We start from the raw sequence: 21,897 nt of genomic DNA, 5'->3' as shown, positions 1-21,897 counted from the left end.
AGAACTCACACCCCCTTAAAGAGCATTGGAGATTTTACAGGTTTGCTGCCAGTAGCCACTAATGTGTCTGAAATGAGGACACTTTTTTCAAATGGTCACAAAATCTTGTACACTTAGAGTTTTTAGCTGAATTTTTTTGGGCATGCCAACAAAAAATACAAGGATCACATCTACCAAGTTTGGGGCCAAAACTCCTTCCAAAAAAATTTTAAAAGATCTCGAACCGGAAAAAGTTTCAAAAATCGTGAAAAATGGAAAACGAGTTGTCTTGCCATTAAACTTCACGTGAAGGCTTAAGGGACCATTGTAGGAATTTACAATCCATAAAAATGGCATTGGCATGCAGAAATATGAAGATGTGCCTAAACCCACCTACCACCCTATCGATCCACGGCTTACGCATCCCGTCTCTCTGGACGACGTAGTGTCCCCCAGCCCGCCCGCCCGCTCTTTTCGTCGATTAGCTTAGGCATACGGAGTTCATTCCCAGTCTAAGATCGAACCGGACCAAGGGTTGTGGCAGCACATGCTGGCCTCGGGCATGTGCTGGTGTCGTATTTTTCTTCGTCGGGGAACCATCGTCGGAGCATCATCGGAGAACCTGACCGACGGCATTGGGGTCTCAACTTTCGGGGGGGCTCGGGGGAGTGTGCGCACATGATGTGCGATGGGTGCTGGTGGTTGGCCCTTATATTGGCCCCCTTTCCCTCATCAAACCTCGAGAACTCACACCCCCTTAAAGAGCATTTGAGATTTTACAGGTTTGCTGCCAGTAGCCATTAAAGTGTCTGAAATGGGGACACTTTTTTCAAATGGTCACAAAATCTTGTACACTTTGAGTTTTTAACTGAATTTTTTTGTGCATGCCAACAAAAATACAAGGATCACGTCTACCAAGTTTGGGGCCAAAATTCCTTCCGAAAAAATTTTAAAAAATCCCGAACCACAAAAAGTTTCCAAAAAAATCGTGAAAGATAGAAAACGAGTCGTCTTGCCATGAAAATTTACGTGAAGGCTTAAGGGAAAATTGTATGAATTTACAAGCCATAAAAATGGCATTGGCATGCAGAAATATGACGATATGCCTAAACCCACCTCCCACCCTATCGATCCATGGCTTGCGTATCCCGTCTCTCTGGCCGACATAGTGCCCGCCCACCACACTTCGAGTTTTTACCTGAATATTTTTGTGCATGCCAGAAAAAATACAAGGATCACGTCTACCAAGTTCAGGGCCAAAAATCCTTCTGAAAAAATTTTAAAATATCATGAACCGTAAAAAGTTTAAAAAATCATGAAAAATATAAACGAGTCGTCTTGCCATGAAACTTCACATGAAGGCTTAAGGGACAATTGTATGAATTTACAAGCCATAAAAATGGCATTGGCACGCAAAAATATGAAGATGTGCCTAAACCCACCTACCACCCTATCGACCCACGGCTTACACATCCCGCCTCTCTGGCCGGCGTAGTCCCCGCCAGCCCGCCCGTTCCTTTCGTTAGTTGGCTTAGGCATACAGAGTTCATTCCCAGTCTAAGATCAGACCGGACCAAGGGTTGCTATAGCAGGATCGACAAGACGCTGAGGGGGACTTGGTCGGTCCCCGGCTTGCGCATCCCACCCCTCTGGCCGACTGAGCGCCCGAACACTCTTTTCGTGTGTTGACTTAGGCATATGGAGTTCATTCCCAGTCTAAGCATACGGAGTTCATTCCCAGTCTAAGATCGGACTGCACCGAGGGTTGTGACAGCACATGCTGGGCTCGAGCATGTGCTGGTGCCATATTTTTCTTTGTCGGGGTACCATCGTTGGAGAACTTGACCGGCGGCATTAGGGTTCCAGCGATCGGGGGGGCCGGGGGGAGTGCGCACATGATATGCGATGGGTGCTGGTACTTGGCCCTTATATTGGCCCCCTATCCCTCATCAAACCTCGAGAACTCACACCCCCTTAAAGAGCATTTTAGATTTTACAGGTTTGCTACCAGTAGCCATTAATGTGTCTAAAATGGGGACACTTTTTTCAAATGGTCACAAAATCTTGTTCACTTTGGGTTTTTAGCTGAATTTTTTTGTGCATGCCAACAAAAATTCATGGATCATGTCTACCAAGTTTGGGGCCAAAACTCCTTCTGAAAAAATTTAAAAAAATCCCAAACCGTAAAAAGTTTCAAAAATCGTGAAAAATATAAAACGAGTCGTCTTGCCATGAAACATCACGTGAAGGCTTAAGGGACCATTGTATGAAATTACAAGCCATAAAAATGTCATTCCCAATCTAAGATCAGACCGGACCGAGGGTTATGGTAGCACATAATGGGCTCCAGCATGTGCTAGTGGCATATTTTTCTTCGCCAGGGTACCAGCGTCGGAGCATTGTCGGACAACCTGATTGGATGCATTGGGGTACCGACGGCATTGGGGTTCCGACAATCGGGGGGGTCGGGGGGTGTGCACACATGATGTGTGATGGGTGCTGGTACCTGGCCCTTATATTGACCCCCTATCCCTCATCAAACCTTGAGAACTCACTCCCCTTTAAAGCGCATTTGGGATTTTACAGGTTTGCTGCCAATAGCCATTAAAGTGTCTGAAATGGGGACATTTTATTCAAATGGTCACAAAATCTTGTACACTTCAAGTTTTTAGCTTAATTTTTTTGTGCATGCCAACAAAAATACAAGGATCACATCTACCAAGTTCAGGGCAAAAACTCCTTCCGAAAAAATTTTAAAAAATCCCAAACCGTAAAAAGTTTCAAAAATTATGAAAAATATAAAACGAGTCGTCTTGCCATGAAACATCACGTGAAGGCTTAAGGGACCATTGTATGAATTTACAAGCCATAAAAATGTTATTGGCATGTAGAAATATGAAGATGTGCCTAAACCCACCTACCACCCTATCGATCCACGGCTTGCGCATCACGCCTCTCTGGCCGGCATAGTGCCCGCCAGCCCGCCTGCTCGCTCCTTTCGTTGGTTGGCTTAGGCATACGGAGTTCATTCCCAATCTAAGATCAGACCGGACCAAGGGTTGCGGCAGCAGGATCGACAGCACACTGAGGGGGACCCGGTCGATCCTCGACTTGTGCATCCCGCCCTTCTGGCCGACTGAGCGCCCGCACGCTCTTTTCATGTGTTGACTTAGGCATACGGAGTTCATTCCCAGTCTAAGCATACAAAGTTCATTCCCAGTCTAAGATCATATCGGCTGAGGGTTTCGACAGCACATGCAGGGCTTGGACATGTGCTGGTGCCGCATTTTTCTTTGCCGGGGCACCATCGTCGAAGAACCTGACCGGCGGCATTGGGGTTCCGACGATCGGGGGGGCCGTGGGGGGTGTGCACACATGATGTGGGATGGGTGCTGGTACTTGGCCCTTATATTAGCCCCCTATCCCTCATCAAACCTCGAGAACTCACACCCCCTTAAAGAGCATTCGAGATTTTACAGGTTTGCTGCCAGTAGCCGTTAAAGTGTCTGAAATGGGGACACTTTTTTCAAATGGTTACAAAATCTTGCACAGTTCTAGTTTTCAGCTGAATTTTTTTATGCATGCCAACAAAAATACATGGATCATGTCTACCAAGTTTGGGGCCAAAACTCCTTCTGAAAAAATTTTAAAAAATCTTGAACAGCAAAAAGTTTCAAAAATTGTGAAAAATAAAAAATCTTGCCATGAAACTTCACGTGAAGGCTTAAGGGACAATTATATGAATTTACAAGCCATAAAAATGGCATTGGCACACAGAAATATGATGATGTGCCTAAACCCACCTACCACCCTATCGATCCACGGCTTGCGAATCCCGTCTCTCTGGCCGACGTAGTGCCCGCCCGGCCACCCGCCCGCTCGTTTCGTCGGTTGGCTTAGGCATACGGAGTTCATTCCCAGTCTAAGATCAGACCAGACAAAGGGTTGTGGTAGCAGGATCAGCAGCACATAGAGGGTGACCCGGTTGATCCCCAACTTGTGCATCCTGCCCCTCTGGCTGGCTGAGCGTCCGCACGCTTGTTTCATGGGTTGAATTAGGCATACGGAGTTCATTCGCAGTCTAAGCATATGTAGTTCATTCCCAGTCTAAGATCGGACCTAACCGAGGGTTACGGTAGCACATGCTGGGCTCGGGCATTTGCTAGTGCCGCATTTTTCTTTGTCGGGGCGCCATCGTCAGAGCATCGTCGGAGAACCTGACCAGTGGCATTGGGGTTCCGACGATCGGGGGGGTCGGGGGGTGTGTGCACATGATGTGCGGTGGGTGCTGGTACTTGGCCCTTATATTGGCCCCCTATCCCTCATCAAACCTTAAGAACTCACACCCCTTTAAATAGCATTTAAGATTTTATAGGTTTGGTGCCAGTAGCCATTAAAGTGTCTAAAAAGGGGACACTTTTTTCAAATGGTCATAAAATCTTGTACACTTCGAGTTTTCAGCTGAATTTTATTGTGCATGCCAACAAAAATACAAGGATCACGTCTACTAGGTTTGGGACCAAAACTCCTTTCGAAAATATTTTAAAAAATCTCAAACCGCATAAAGTTTCAAAAATCGTGAAAAATAGAAAACGAGTCGTCTAGCCATGCAACTTCACGTGAAGGCTTCAGGGACCATTGTATGAATTTACAAGCCATAAAAATGGCATTGGCATGCAGAAATATGAAGATGTGCCTAAACCCACCTACCACACAATCGATCCACGGCTTGCGCATCCCGTCTCTCTGGCCAGCGTAGTGCCCGCCCGCCTGCCCGCCCACTCGTTTTGTCGGTTGGCTTAGGCATACGGAGTTCATTCCTAGTCTAAGATCAGACTAGACCGAGGGTTGCGACAGCACATGCTGGGCTCAGGCACGTGCTGGTGTCGTATTTTTCTTCATCGGGGCACCATCGTCAGAGCATCGTTGGAGAACCTGACCGGCGGCATTGGGGTTCCGACGATCGGGGGGGCTGGGGTGTGTGAGCACATGATGTGTGATGGGTACTGGTACTTGGCCCTTATATTGGCCCCCTATCCCTCATGAAAACTTGAGAACTCACACCCCCTTAAAGAGCATTTGAGATTTTACAGGTTTGCTGCTAGTAGCCATTAAAGTGTCTAAAATTAGGACACTTTTTTCAAATGGTCACAAAATGTTGTGCACTTCGAGTTTTTAGCTGAATTTTTTTGTGCATGCCAAAAAAAATACAAGGATCACGTCTACCAAGTTTGGGGAAAAAACTCTTTCCGAAAAAATTTTAAAAAATCCTGTTCTGCAAAAACTTTCAAAAATTATGAAAATTAGAAAACGAGTCGTCTTGCCATGAAACTTCACGTGAACGCTTAAGGGTCCATTGTATGAATTTACAGGCCATAAAAATGGCACTGGCATGAAGAAATATGAAGATGTGCCTAAACCCACCTACCACCCTATCGATCCACGGCTTGCGCATCCTGTCTCTCTGGCCGGTGTATTTCTCGCCCGCCCGCCCGCTCGCTCATTTTGTCGGTTGCTTAGGCATACGGAGTTCATTCCCAGTCTAAGATCAGATCGAACGAGGGTTGCGGCAGCACATGCTGGGCTCGGGCATGTGCTGGTGCCGCATTTCTCTTCGTCAGGGCACCATTGTCGAAGCATCGCCAGAGAACCTGACCGACGGCGTTAGGGTTTCGATGATCAGGGGGGCCGGGGGGGGTGTGAGCACATGATGTGCAATGGGTGCTGGTACTTGGCCCCTATATTGGCCGCCTATCCCTAATCAAACCTCGAGAACTCACACCCCCTTAAATAGCATTTGAGATTTTACAGGTTTGCTGCCAGTAGCCATTAAAGTGTCTAAATTGGGGACACTTTTTTCAAATGGTCACAAAATCTTGTAAACTACGAGTTTTTAGCTGATTTTTTTTGTGCATGCCAACAAAAATACAAGAATCACGTCTACCAAGTTTGAGGCCAAAACTCCTTCTAAAAAAAGTTTAAAAAATCTCGAACTACAAAAAGTTTTAAAAATCGTGAAAAATAGAAAACGAGTCGTCTTGCCATGAAACTTCACATGAAGGGTTAAGGGACCATAGTATGAATTTACAAGCCATAAAAATGGCATTGGCACGCAGAAATATGAAGATGTGCCTAAACCCACCTACCACCCTATCGATCCACGGATTGTGCATCCCGTCTCTCTGGCCGGTGTAGTGTCGGCCCGCCCGACTGCTCGTTTCGTCGGTTGGCTTAGGCATACGAAGTTCATTCCCAGTCTAAGATCGGTCTGGACTAAGGGTTGCAGCAGCAAGATTGACAGCACGTAGAGGGGGACTCGACCGATCTCGGACTTGCAAATCTCGCCCTTCTGGCCGACTGAACGATCGCACGCTCGTTTTGTGGGATGACTTAGGCATACGGAGTTCATTCCTAGTCTAAGATCGGACCGGATCGAGGGTTGTGACAGCACATACTAGGTTGGGGCATGCACTGGCGCCGTATTTTTCTTCATCGGGGCACCATCGCCGGAGCATCGCCGAAGAACCTGACCGACGAAAATGGGGTTCTGGTGATCGATGGGGCCGGGGGGGTGTGCGCACATGATGTACGATGGGTGCTGGTACTTGGCCCTTATATTGGCCCCCTATTCCTCATCAAACCTCGAGAGCTCACATCCCCTTACAAACATTTGAGATGTTATAGGTTTGCTGCCAGTAGCCATTAAAGTGTTTGAAATGGGGACACTTTTTTCAAATGGTCACAAAATCTTGTACACTTTGAGTTTTTGGCTGAATGTTTTTGTGCATGCCAACAAAAATACAAGGATCATGTCTACCAAGTTTGGGGCCAAAACTCCTTCCGAAAAATTTTAAAAAATCTTGAACCATAAAAAGTTTTGAAAATCATGAAAAATAGAAAACGAGTCGTCTTGCCATTAAACTTCACGTGAAGGCTTAAGAACCATTGTATGGATTTACAAGCCATAAAAATGGCATTGGCACACAGAAATGTGAAGATGTGCCTAAACCCACCTACCACCCTATCAATCCACGGCTTGCGCATCCCATCCCTCTGGCCGACGTAGTGCCCGCCCGCCAGCCCGTCCGCTCGTTTCGTCGGTTGGCTTAGGCATACGGAGTTCATTCCCAATCTAGGATAAGATCAGACCAAGGGTTACGGTAGGAAGATCGGCAGCTCGCAGAGGGGGACTCGACCGATCCCCGGCTTGTGCATCCCTCCCCTCTGGCCAGCTGAGCGCCCACACGCTCGTTTTGTGGGTTGACTTATTCATACGGAGTTCATTACCAGTCTAAGCATACGGAGTTCATTCCCAGTCTAAGATCGGACCGGATTGAGGGTTACGACAGCACATGCTGGTCTGGGGCATGTGCTGGTGCCACATTTTTCTTCGTCGGGGCACCATCATCGGAGCATCGCCGGAGAACATGACAGGCGGCATTGGGGTTCCGGCGATCGGTGGGGTCGGGGGGGTGTGCGCACATGATGTACGATGGGTGCTGGTACTTGGCCCTTATATTGGCCCCCTATTCCTCATCAAACCTCAAGAGCTCACACCCCCTTAAAGAGCATTTGAGATTTTACAGGTTTGCTGCCAGTAGCCATTAAAGTGTCTGAAATGGGGACATTTTTTTCAAATGGTCACAAAATCTTGTACACTTTGAGTTTTTGGCTGAATTGTTTTGTGCATGCCAACAAAAATGCAAGGATCACGTCTCCCAAGTTTGGGGCCAAAACTCCTTCCGAAAAAATTTTAAAAAATCCCAAACCATAAAAAGTTTCAAAAATCATGAAAAATAGAAAACGAGTCGTCTTGCCATGAAACTTCACGTGAAGGCTTAAGGGACCATTGTATGAATTTACAAGCCACAAAAATGGCAATGGCATGTAGAAATACAAAGATGTGCCTAAACCCACCTACCACCATATCGATCCACGGCTTTCGCATCTCGTCTTTCTGGCCGGCATAGTGCCCGCCCGCCCGCTTGTTTCGTCGGTTGGCTTAGGCATACGGAGTTCATTCCTAGTATAAGATTGGACCGAACTGAGGGTTGCAGCAGCAGGATCGGTAACACGTAGATGGGGACCCGATCGATCCCTGACTTGTGCATCCCACCATTCTGGCCGACTGAGCGCCCGCACACTCGTTTCGTGGCTTGACTTAGGCATACGGAGTTCATTCCCAGTCTAAGCATATGGAGTTCATTCCCAGTCTAAGATCAGACCAGACCGAGGGTTGCGGTAGCACATGCTGGGCTCGAGCATGTGCTGGTGCCGTATTTTTCTTTGTTGGGGCACCATCACCGGAGCATCGCCGTCGAACCTGACCGGCAGCATTGGGGTTCCGACGATCGGGGGGCCGGGGGGTGTGCGCACATGATATGCGATGGATGCTGGTACTTGGCCCTTATATTGGCCCCCTATCCCTCATCAAACTCGAGAACTCACACCCCTTAAAGAGCACTTGAGATTTTACAGGTTTGCTGCCAGTAGCCATTAAAGTGTCTAAAATAGGGACACTTTTTTCAATTGGTCACAAAACCTTGTACACTTCATTTTTTTAGCTGAATTTTTTTGTGCATGCCAACAAAAATACAAGGATCACGTCTACCAAGTTCGGGGCCAAAACTCCTTCCGAAAAAATTTTAAAAGAGCTCAAACCATAAAAAGTTTCTAAAATTGTGAAAAATAGAAAACGAGTCAATCTTGCCATGAAACTTCACGTGAAGGCTAAAGGGACCATTGTATGAATTTACATGCGATAAAAATGGCATTGGCACGCAAAAATATGAAAATGTGCCTAAACCCACCTACCACCCTATCGATCCACGGTTTGCGCATCTCGTCTCTTTGGCCGAAGTAGTACCCACCCGCCCGCCCGCCCAGTCTAAGATCAGACTGCACCGAGGGTTGTGACAGCACATGCTGGGCTCGAGCATGTGCTGGTGCCATATTTTTCTTTGCCGGGGTACCATCGTTGGAGAACTTGACCGACGGCATTAGGGTTCCAGCGATCGGGGGGCCCGAAGGGAGTGCGCACATGATATACGATGGGTGCTGGTACTTGGCCCTTATATTGGCCCCCTATCCCTCATCAAACCTTGAGAACTCACACCCTCTTAAAGAGCATTTGAGATTTTACAGGTTTGTTGCCAGTAGCCATTAAAGTGTCTGAAATGGGGACACTTTTTTCAAATGGTCACAAAATCTTGTACACTTCGAGTTTTTAGCTGAATATTTTTTTTGCATATCAACAAAAATACAGGGATCACGTCTACCAAGTTTGGGGCCAAAAGTCCTTCCAAAAAAATTTTTAAAAATCTCGAACCGCAAAAAGTTTTGAAAATCGTGAAAAATAGAAAACGAGTCGTCTTGCCTCGAAACTTCACGTGAAGGCTTAAGGGACCATTGTATGAGTTTACAAGCCATAAAAATGGCAATGGCATGAAAAAATATTGAGATGTGCCTAAACCCACCTACCACCCTATCGATCCACGACTTGCGCATCCCGTCCCTCCGGCCGGCGTAGTGCCCGCCCGCCCACCCGCTTGTTTCATCGGTTGGCTTAGGCATACGGAGTTCATTCCCAGTCTAAGATAGGACCAGACCGGGGGTTGTGGTGGCAGGATCGGCAGCATGCAGAGGGGGACCCGACCGATCCCCAGCTTGCGCATCCCGCCCCTCTGGCCGGCTTAGCGCCCGCGCGCTCATTCCGTGGGTTGACTTAGGCATACGGAGTTCATTCCCAGTCTAAGCATACAGAGTTCATTCCCAATCTAAGCATACGGAGTTCATTCCTAGATGAAGATCGGATCGGACCGAGGGTTGCGGTAGCACATGCTGGGCTTGGGCATGTGCTGGTGCCGCATCGGGGCACCATCGCCGGAGAACCTGACCGGCGGCATTGGGGTTCCGACGATCAGGGGGCCGGGGGGTGTGCACACATGATGTGCGATGGGTGCTGGTACTTGGACCTTATATTGGCCCCCTATCCCTCATCAAACCTTGAGAACTCACACCCCCTTAAAGAGCATTTGAGATTTTACAGGTTTGCTGCCAGTAGCCATTAAAGTGTCTGGAATGGGGACACCTTTTTCAAATGGTCACAAAAACTTGTACACTTTGGGTTTTTAGCTGAATTTTTTTGTGCATGCCAACAAAAATACAAGGATCACATCTACCAAGTTTGGGGCTAAAAATCCTTCCAAAAAAATTTTAAAAAATCCCGAACCGCAAAAAGTTTCAAAAATCATGAAAAATAGAAAACGAGTCGTCTTGCCGTGAAACTTCACGTGAAGGCTTAAGGGACCATTGTATGAATTTACAAGCCATTAAAATGGCATTGGCATGTAGAAATATTAAGATGTGCCTAAACCCACCTACCACCCTATCGATCTACGACTTGCGCATCCCGTCTCTCTGGCTGGCATAGTGCCCGCCTGCCCGCCCGACCGCCCGCTCGTTCTGTCGGTTGGCTTAGGCGTATGGAGTTCATTACCAGTCTAAGATCAGACTGGACCGAGGGTTACGGCAGCAAGATCGGCAGCACGAAGAGGGGGACCCAGCCGATCCCCAGCTTGCGCATCCCGCCCCTCTGGTCGGCTGAGCTCCCGCACACTCATTTCATGGGTTAACTTAGGCATACGAGGTTTGCGGCAGCACATGCTGGGCTCAGACATGTGCTGGTGCTGCATTTTTCTTCACCTGGGCACCATCGCCGGAGCATTGCTGGAGAACCTGACCGGCGGCATTGGGGTTCCGCCGATCGGGGGGGCCGGGTGGGTGTGCGCACATGGTGTACGATGGGTGATGGCACTTAGCCCTTATATTGGCCCTCTATCCCTCATCAAACCTCGAGAACTCACACCCCCTTAAAGAGCATTTGAGATTTTACATGTTTGCTGCCAGTTGCCATTAAAGTGTCTGAAATGGGGACACTTTTTTCAAATGGTCACAAAATCTTGTACACTTTGAGTTTTTAGCTGAATTTTTTTGCGCATGCCAACAAAAATACAAGGATCACGTCTACCAAGTTTGGGGCCAAAGCTCCTTCTGAAAAAATTTTAAAAAATCCCGAACCGTAAAAATTTCAAAAATCATGAAAAATAGAAAACGAGTCGTCTTGCCATGCAGATTCATGTGAAGGCTTAAGGGACCATTGTATTAATTTACGAGCCATAAAAATGGCATTGGCACGTAGAAATATGAAGATGTGCCTAAACCCACCTACCACCCTATTGATCCCCAGCTTATGCGTCCGATCTCTCTGGTTGGCATAGTGCCCGCCTCCCGCCCGCTCGTTTCGTCGATTTGCTTAGGCATACGGAGTTCATTCCCAGTCTAAGATCAAATCAGACCGAGGGATATGGCAGCAGGATCGGCAGTAGAGGGGGACTTGGTCGATCCCCGGCTTACGTATCCCACCCTTCTGGCCGGCTGAGTACCCGCACGCTCGTTTCGTGGGTTGACTTAGGCATACGAAATTCATTCCCAGTCTAAGCATACGGAGTTCATTCCCGATCTAAGATCAAACTGGACCGAGGGTTGCGGTAGCACATGCTGGGCTTGGGCAAAAATATGAAAATGTGCCTAAACCCACCTACCACCCTATCGATCCATGGCTTACGCATCCTGTCTCTCTGGCCAACGTAGTGCCCGTCCGCCCGCCCGTCGGCCAGCCCACTCATTTTGTCGGTTGGCTTAGGCATTCAGAGTTCATTCTCAGTCTAAGATCGGATCGAACCGAGGGTTACGGCAGCATGCAGAGGGGGACCCTGCTGATCCCCGACTTGCGCATCCCGCCCTTCTGGCCGGCTGAGCGCCCGCACGCTCGTTTCGTGGGTTGACTTAGGCATACGGAGTTCATTCCCAGTCTTAGCATACGGAGTTCATTCCCATCTAAGATCAGACCGGACCAAGGGTTGCGCCAGCACATGCTGGGCTCGGGCATGTGCTGGTGCCGCATTTTTCTTCGATGGGGCACCATCGCCGGAGCATCACCGGAGAACCTGACCGGCGGCATTGGGGTTCCAGCGATTGGGGGAGCCGGGGGGCATTGTGCACTCATGATGTGCGATGGATGCTGGTACTTGGCCCTTATATTGGCCCCCTATCCCTCATGAAACCTGGAGAACTCACTCCCCCTTAAAGAGAACTTGAGATTTTACAGGTTTGCTGCCAGTAGCCATTAAAGTGTCTAGAATAGGGACATTTTTTCAAATGGTCACAAAATCTTGTACACTTCGAGTTGTTAGCTGAATTTTTTTGTGCATGCCAACAGAAAAGAAAGGATCACGTCGACCAAGTTTGGGACCAAAACTCCTTCCGAAAAAAATTTAAAAAATCCTGAACCACAAAAAGTTTTGAAAATCGTGAAAAATAGAAAACGAGTCGTCTTGCCGTGAAACTTCACGTGAAGGCTTAAGGGACCATTGTATGAATTTACAAGCCATAAAAATGGCATTGGCATGTAGAAATATGAAGATGTGCCTAAACCCACCTACCGCCCTATCGATCCACGGTTGGCGCATTCCGTCTCTCTGGCCGACATAGTGCCCGCCTGCCCGCCCGTTCGCTCGTTTCATCGGTTGGCTTAGGCATACAGAGTTCATTCCCAGTCTAAGATAGGACTGGACTGAGGGTTGCGGCAGCAAGATCGATAGCACGTAGAGGGGGACCCGACCAATCCCCGACTTGCGCATCCCGCCCCTTTGGCCGGCTGAGCGCCCGCACGCTCGTTCCGTGGGTTGACTTAGGCATACGGAGTTTATTCCCAGTCTAAGCATACGGAGTTCATTCCCAGTCTAAGATCGAACCGGACCGCAGGTTGCAGCAGCACATGCTGGGCTCCAGCATGTGCTGGTGCCTTATTTTTCTTCGCTGGCGCACCATCGTCGGAGCATCGCCGGAGAACTTGACCGACGGCATTGGAGTTCTGATGATCAGGGGGTCGGGGGGGTGTGCGCACATGATGTACGATGGGTGCTGGTACTTGGCCCTTATATTGGCCCCCTATCCCTTATCAATCCTTGAGAACTCACACCCCCTTAAAGAGCATTTGAGATTTTACAGGTTTGCTGCCAGTAGCTATTAAAGTGTCTGAAATTGGGACACCTTTTTCAAATGGTCACAAAATCTTGTACACTTCGAGTTTTTAGTTGAAGTTTTTTTTGCATGCCAAGAAAAATACAAGGATCACGTCTACCAAGTTTGGGGCCAAAACTCCTTCCGAAAAAATTTTAAAAAATCTTGAACCGCAAAAAGTTTTGAAAATCGTGAAAAATAGAAAACGAGTCGTCTTGCCATGAAACTTCACGTGAAGGCTTAAGGGACCATTGTATGAATTTACAAGCCAGAAAAATGGCATTGGCACGTAGAAATATGAAGATGTGCCTAAACCCACCTACCGCCCTATCGATCCTCGGCTTACGCATCCGTCTCTCCAGCCGGCATAGTGCCCGCCCGTCCGCCCGCTCGCTCATTTCATCGGTTGCCTTAGGCATACGGAGTTCATTCCCAGTCAAAGATCAGACCGGACCGAGGGTTGTGGCAGCAAGATCGGTAGCATGCAAAGGGGGGCCCAACCGATCCCCGGCTTGCGCATCCTACCCCTCTGGCCGACTGAGCGCCCACACGCTCATTTCGTGGGTTGACTTAGGCATACAAAATTCATTCCCAGTCTAAGCATACGAAGTTCATTCCCAGTCTAAGATCGGATAGGACCGAGGGTTGCGACAGCACATCCTGGGCTCGGGCATGTGCTGGTGCCATATTTTTCTTCGTCGGGGCACCATCGTCGGAGAACTTGACCGACGGCATTGGGGTTCCGACGATCGAGGGGGCCGGGGGGTGTGTGCGCACATGATGTGCGATGGGTGTTGGTACTTGGCCCTTATATTAGCCCCCTATCCCTCATCAAACCTCGAGAACTCACACCCCTTAAAGCGCATTTGAGATTTTACAGGTTTGCTACCAGTAGCCATTAAAGTGTCTGAAATGGGGACACTTTTTTCAAATGGTCACAAAATCTTGTACACTTCCAGTTTTTAGCTGAATTTTTTTGTGCATGCCAACAAAAATACAAGGATCACGTCTAATAGTTTGGGGCCAAAACTCCTTCCAAAAAAATTATAAAAAATCCCAAACCGCAAAAAGTTTCAAAAATCATGAAAAATAGAAAACAAGTCATTTTGCCATGAAACTTCACGTGAAGGCTTAAAGGACCATTGTATGAATTTAGAAGCCATAAAAATGGCATTGGCACGTAGAAATATGAAGATGTGCCTAAAACCACCTACTACCCTATCGATCAACCGCTTGCGCCTCCCGTCTCTCTGGCCGGCGCAGTGCCCGCCCGTCCGCCCTTTCGCTCTTTTCGTCGGTCTGCTTAGGCATATGGAGTTCATTCCCAGTCTAAGATTAGACTAGACCGAGGGTTGTGGTAGCGAGATCAGTAGCATGCAGAGGGGGACCCGACCGATCCCCAGCTTACGCATCCCGCCCCTCTGGCCGGCTCAGCGCCCGTATGCTTGTTTCGTGGGTTGACTTAGGCATACGGAGTTCATTCACAGTCTAAGCGTACGAAGTTCATTCCCAGTCTAAGATCGGACCGGACCGAGGGTTGCGACAGCACATGCTGGGCTCGGGCATGTGCTGGTGCTGCATTTTTCTTCACCGAGGCACCATCGTTGGAGCATCTCCGGAGAACCTAACCGTCAGCATTGGGGTTCCGACGATCGGGGGGGCCGGGGGGTGTGCGCACATGATGTGCTATGGGTGCTGGTACTTGGCCCTTATATTGGCTCGCTATCCCTCATCAAACCTTGAGAACTCACACCCCTTAAAGAGCATTTGACATTTTACAGGTTTGCTGCCAGTAGCCATTAAAGTGTCTGAAATGGGGACGCTTTTTTTGAAATGGTCACAAAATCTTGTACACTTCGAGTTTTTAGCTGAATTTTTTTATGCATGCCAAAAAAATACAAGGATCACATCTACCAAGTTTGGGGGTAAAACTCCTTCCGAAAAAATTTTAAAAAATCCCAAACCGCAGAAAGTTTCGAAAATCGTGAAAAATAGAAAACGAGTCGTATTGGCATGAAACTTCACGTGAAGTCTTAAGGGACCATTGTATGAATTTACAAGCCATAAAAATGGCATTGGCATACAGTAATATGAAGATGTACCTAAACCCACCAACCACCCTATCGATCCACGGCTCGCGCATCCCGTCTCTCTGGCCGACGTAGTGCCCGCCTGCCCGCCAGCTCGTTTCGTCAGTTCGCTTAGGCATACGAAGTTCATTCCCGGTCTAAGATTGGATCGGACCGAGGGTTGTGGCAGTAGGATCAGCGGCACGCAGAGGGGGACTCGGCCGATCCCCGGCTTGCGCATCCCGCCCCTCTGGCCGGCTGAGCGCCCGCACGCTCGTTTCGTTGGTTCACTTAGGCATACGGAGTTCATTCCCAGTCTAAGGATACGGAGTTCATTCCCAATCTAAGATCGGACTGGACCGAGGGTTGCGGCAGCACATGCTAGGCTCAAGCATGTGCTGGTGCCGCATTTTTCTTTGCCGGTACACCATCGTCAGATCATCGCCGGAGAACCTGACCAGCGGCATTGGGGTTCCGACGATCGGGGGGGCCGAGGGGGGGTGTGCGCACATGATGTGCAATGGGTGCTGGTACTTGGCCCTTATATTGGCCCCCTATCCCTCATCAAACCCTGAGAACTCACACAACCTTAAAGAGCATTTGAGATTTTACAGGTTTGCTGCCAGTAGCCATTAAAGTGTCTGAAATGGGGACACTTTTTTCAAATGGTCACAAAATCTTGTACACTTCGAGTTGTTAGCTGAATTTTTTTGTGCATGCCAACAGAAAAGCAAGGATCACGTCTACCAAGTTTGGGACCAAAACTCCTTCCGAAAAAAATTTAAAAAATCCTGAACCACAAAAAGTTTTGAAAATCATGAAAAATAGAAAACGAGTCGTCTTGCCATGAAACTTCACGTGAAGGCTTAAGGGACCATTGTATGAATTTACAAGCCATAAAAATGACATTGGCATGCAGAAATATGAAGATGTGCCTAAACCCACCTACCACCCTATCGATCCAAGGCTTGCGCATCCCGTCTCTCTGGCCCACGTAGTGCCCGCCCGCCTGCCCGCCCGCTTGTTTCATCGAATGGCTTAGGCATACGTAGTTCATTCCCAGTCTAAGATTGGATCAGACCGAGGGATGTGGCAGTAGGATTGGTAGCACACAGAGGGGGGCCCAGCCGATCCCCGGCTTGCGCATCCCACCCCTCTGGCTAGCTGAGCGCCCGTACGCTCGTTTCGTGGGTTGACTTAGGCATACAAAGTTCATATCCAGCCTAAGCATACAAAGTTCATTCCCAGTCTAAGATCGGACTGGACCGAGGGTTGCGGCAGCACCTACTGGGCTCGGGCATGTGCTGGTGCCCCATTTTTCTTCATCGGGGCACCATCACCGGAGAACCTGACCGGTGGCATTGGGGTTCCGACGATCGTGGTGGCTGGGGGGGTGTGCGCACATGATGTGCGATGGGTGCCGGTACTTGGCTTTATATTGGCCCCTTATTCCTCTGTAAACCTCGAGAACTCACACCCCCTTAAAGAGCATTTGAGATTTTACAGGTTTCCTGCCAGTAGCCATTAAAGTGTCTGAAATGGGGACATTTTTTTCAAACGATCACAAAATCTTGTACACTTCGAGTTTTTAGCTAAACTTTTTTGGGCATGCCAACAAAAATACAAGGATCACGTCTACCAAGTTTGGGGACAAAACTCCTTTTGAAAAAATTTTAAAAAATCTCCAACCGCAAAAAGTTTCAAAAATCATGAAAAATAGAAAACGAGCCGTCTTGCCATTAAACTTCACGTGAAGGCTTAAGAGACCATTGTATGAATTCACAAGCCATAAAAATGGAATTGGCATGTAGAAATATGAAGATGTGCCTAAACCCACCTACCACCCTATCGATCCACGGCTTGCGCATCCCGTCTCTCTGGCCGACGTAGTGCTCGCCCGCCCACCCGCCCGCTCGTTCCGTCAGTTGGCTTAGGCATACGGAGTTCATTCCCAGTCTAAGATCGGACCGGACCGAGGGTTGTGGCTGCAGGATCGATATCACACAGAGAGGGGCCCGGCTGATCTCTAGTTTACGCATCCCGCCCCTCTGGCTGACTGAGCGCCTGCACGCTCATTTCGTGGGTTGACTTAGGCATATGGAGTTCATTCCCAGTCTGAAATTGTCCCGACGATTGGGGTTCCGGCAATCGGGGGGTTGGGGGGGTGTGCGCACATGATGTGTGATGGGTGCTGGTAGTTGGCCCTTATATTGGCCCCCTATCCCTCATCAAACCTTGAGAACTCACACCCCCTTAAAGAGCATTTGAGATTTTACAGGTTTGCTACCAGTAGCCATTAAAGTGTCTGAAATAGGGACAATTTTTTCAAATGGTCACAAAATCTTGTACACTTCGAGTTTTTAGCTGAGTTTTTTTGTGCATTTCAACAATAATACAAGGATCACGTCTACCAAATTTGGTGCCAAAAATCCTTTCGAAAAAATTTTAAAAAATTTGAAACCGTAAAAAGTTTTATAAAATCGTGAAAAATAGAAAACGAGTCATCTTACCTTGAAACTTCACGTGAAGGCTTAAGGGACCATTGTATGATTTTACAAGCCATAAAAATATGAAGATGTGCCTAAACTCACCTCCCACCCTATCGATCCACGGTATGCGCATCCCGTCTCTCTGGCCGACGTAGTGCCCGGCCGCCCGTCTGATCACTCATTTCGTCGGTTGGCTTAGGCATACGGAGTTCATTCCCAGTCTAAGATCGGACCAGACTGAGGGTTGTGGCAGCAGGATCGGCAACATGTAGAGGGGGACCCGACCGATCCTGGCTTGCGTATCCCGCCCCTCTGGCCGGCTGAGCGCCCGTACGCTCATTTCGTCGGTTGACTTAGGCGTACGGAGTTCATTCCCAGTCTAAGATCGGACCAGACCGAGGGTTGCGGCAGGACATGCTGGGCTCGAGCATGTACTGCTGCCGTATTTTTCTTCGTCGGGTCACCATCGTCGGAGAACCTAATCGGCGGCATTGGGGTTCCGACCATCGGGGGGGCTGGGGGGGTGTGTGCGCACATGATGTGCGATGGGTGCTGGAACTTTGCCCTTATATTGGCCCCCTATCCCTCATCAAACTTTCAGAACTCACACCCCCTTAATGAGCATTTCAGATTTTACAGGTTTGCTGCCAATAGCCATTAAAATGTCTAAAATAGGGATACTTTTTCCAAATGGTCACAAAATCTTGTACACTTCGAGTTTTTAGCTGAATTTTTTTGTGCATGCCACAAAAATACAGGGATCACGTCTATCAAGTTTCAGGCCAAAACTCCTTCTGAAAAAATTTTAAAAAATCCCGAACCGCAGAAAAGTTTTGAGAATTGTGAAAAGTAGAAAACGAGTCGTCTTGCCATGAAACTTCACGCGAAGGCTTAAGGGACCATTGTATGAATTTACAAGCCATAAAAATGGCATTGGCATGCAGAAATATGAAGATGTACCTAAACCCACCTACCACCCTATCGATCCACGGCTTGCGCATCCCGTCTCTCTGGCCGGCATAGTGCCCGCCCACCTGCCTGTTTCGTCAGTTGGCTTAGGCATACGGAGTTCATTCCCAGTCTAAGATCAGACCCGACCGAGGGTTGCAGCAGCAGGATCGACAGCACGCAAAGGGGGACCCGATCGATCCCTGGCTTGCGCATCCCGCCCCTCTCGCCTGCTGAGTGCCCGTACGCTCATTTCATGGGTTGACTTAGGCATACAGAGTTCATTCCCAAGCTAGGATCGGACCGGACCGAGTGTTGCGACAGCACATGCTGGGCTCGAGCATGTGCTGGTGTCGCATTTTTCTTCGTTGGGGCACCATCGTCGGAGCATCGTCGGAGAACCTGGCCGATGGCATTGGGGTTCCTACGATCAGGGGGGCCGGGGGGCGGGTGTGCACACATGATGTGCGATGGGTGCTGGAACTTGGCCCTTATATTGGCCCCCTTTCCCTCATCAAACCTCGAGAACTCACACCCCCTTAAAGAGCATTTGAGATTTTACAGGTTTGCTGCCAGTAGCCATTAAAGTGTCTGAAATGCGGACACTTTTTTCAAATGGTCACAAAATCTTGTACACTTCGAGTTTTTAGCTGATTTTTTTTTTGAAAGTGAAAAAAAATACAAGGATCACGTCTACCAAGTTTAGGGCAAAAACTCCTTCAGAAAAAATTTTAAAAAAATCCCGAACCGTAAAAAGTTTTGAAAATCATAAAAAATAGAAAACGAATCATCTTGCCATGAAACTTCACGTGAAGGCTTTAGGGACCATTGTATGAATTTACAAGCCATAAAAATGTCATTGGCACACAGAAATATGAAGATGTGCCTAAACCCACCTACCCCCAATCGATCCACAGCTTGCGCATCCCATCTCTCTGGCCAGCGTAGTGCCCGACCGACCGCCCGCTCATTTCGTCGATTGGCTTACGCATACAGAGTTCATTCCCAGTCTAAGATCAGACCGGACCAAGTGTTGCGGTAGCAGGATCGACAGCACGAAGAGGGGGACCCAGTCGATCCCAAGCTTGCGCATCCCACCCTTTTGGCCGGCTGAGCGGCCACACGCTCGTTTCGTGGGTTGACTTAGGCATACGGAGTTCATTCCCAGTCAAAGATCGAATGGGACCAAGGGTTGCGGTAGCACATGCTGGGCTCGGGCATGTGCTGGTGCCACATTTTTCTTCGTCGAGGCACCATCACCAGATCATCGTCGGAGAACCTGACCGGCGGCATTGGGGTTCCGGCGATCGGGGGGCCGGGGGGTGCACATATGATATGCGATGGGTGCTGGTACTTGGCCCTTATATTGACCCCCTATCCCTCATCAAACCTAGAGAACTCACACCCCCTTAAAGAGCGTTTGAGATTTTACAGGTTTGCTACCAGTAGCCATTAAAGTGTCTGAAATGGAGACACTTTTTTCAAACGGTCACAAAATCTTGTACACTTCGACTTTTTAGCTGAATTTTTTTGTGCATGCCAACAAAAATACAAGGATCATGTCTACCAAGTTTGGGGCCAAAACTCCTTCCAAAAAAATTTTAAAAAATCCCGAACCGCAAAAAAGTTTCGAGAATCGTGAAAAATAGAAAACGAGTCGTCTTGCCATGAAACTTCACGCGAAGGCTTAAGGGACCATTGTTTGGATTTACAAGCCATAAAAATGGCATTGGCATGCAGAAATATGAAGATGTGCCTAAACCCACCAACCACACTATCGATCCACGGCTTGCGCATGCCGTCTCTCTGGCCGGTGTACTACCCGCCCGCCCGCCCTCCCGCTCGTTCGTCGGTTGGCTTAGGCATGCGGAGTTCATTCCCAGTCCAAGATCGGATCGGATCGAGGGTTGTGGTAGCAGGATGGCCAGCATTCAGAGGGGGACCCGGTCGATCCTTGGCTTATGAATCCCCCCCTCTGGCCGACTGAGCGCCCATACGCTTGTTTCGTGGGTTGACTTGGGCATACGGAGTTCATTCCCAGTCTAAGCATCCGGAGTTCATTCCTAGTCTAATATCTGACCAGACCGAGGGTTACGGCAGCATGTGCTGGTGCCGCATTTTTCTTCGTCGAGGCACCATCATCGGAGCATCGTCGAAGAACCTGACCAGTGGCATTGGGGTTCCGACGATCGAGGGAGCCGAGGGGGGGTGTCCACACATGATGTGCGATGGGTGCTGGTACCTGGCCCTTATATTGGCCCCCTATCCCTCATAAAACCTCGAGAACTCACACCCCCTTAAAGAGCATTTGAGATTTTACAGGTTTGCTGCCAGTAGCCATTAAAGTGTCTGAAGTGGGGACACTTTTTTCAAATGGTCACAAAATTTTGTACACTTTGAGTTTTTAGCTGAATTTTTTTGTCCATGCCAATAAAAATACAAGGATCATGTCTACCAAGTTTGGGGCCAAAACTCCTTCCAAAAAAAATTTTAAAAAATTCTGAACTATAAAATGTTTTGAAAATCGTGAAAAATAAAAAACGAGTCGCCTTGCCATGAAACTTCACGTGAAGGCTTAAGGGACCATTTTATGAATTTACAGGCCATGAAAATGGCATTGGCACATAGAAATATGAAGATGTGCCTAAACCCACCTCCCAGCCTATTGATCCGTGGCTTGAGCATCCCGTCTCTTTGGCCGGTGTAGTGCCCGCCCGCCCGCCCGCCTGCTCGTTTCATCGATTGACTTAGGCATACGGAGTTCATTCCCAGTTTAAGATTGGACCCGATAGAGGGTTACGGCAACAAGATCGGCAGCACATAGAGGGGGACCTGGTCGATCCCTGACTTGTGCATCCCGCCCCTCTGGCCGACTGAGCGCCCGCACGCTCGTTTCGTGGGTTGATATAGGCATACGGAGTTCATTCCCAGTCTAAGCATACCGAGCTCATTCCCAGTCTAAGATCAGACCGGACCGAGGGTTGTGCCAGCACATGCTGGGCTCGGGCATGTGCTGGTGCCGCATTTTTCTTTGCCGAGGAACCATCGTCGGAGCATCGTCGGAGAACCTGACCAGCGGAATTGGTGTTCCGACGAACGAGGGTTCGAGGGGGGTGTGCGCACATGATGTGCGATGGGTGTGGTACTTGGCCCCTATATTGGCCCCCTATCCCTCATCAAACCTTGAGAACTCACACCCCCTTAAAGAGCATTTGAGATTTTACAGGTTTGCCGCCAATAGCCATTAAAGTGTTTGAAATGGGGACACTTTTTTCAAATGGTCACAAAATCTTGTACACTTTGAGTTTTTAGCTGAATTTTTTTGTGCA

The sequence above is a fragment of the Durio zibethinus genome, chromosome 1 (genome assembly GCF_047325235.1).
Source record: "Durio zibethinus cultivar Kanyao isolate XHJ-2024 chromosome 1, ASM4732523v1, whole genome shotgun sequence".
Classification (NCBI taxonomy): Eukaryota; Viridiplantae; Streptophyta; class Magnoliopsida; order Malvales; family Malvaceae; genus Durio; species Durio zibethinus.
This window is presented reverse-complemented; position numbering follows the sequence as displayed.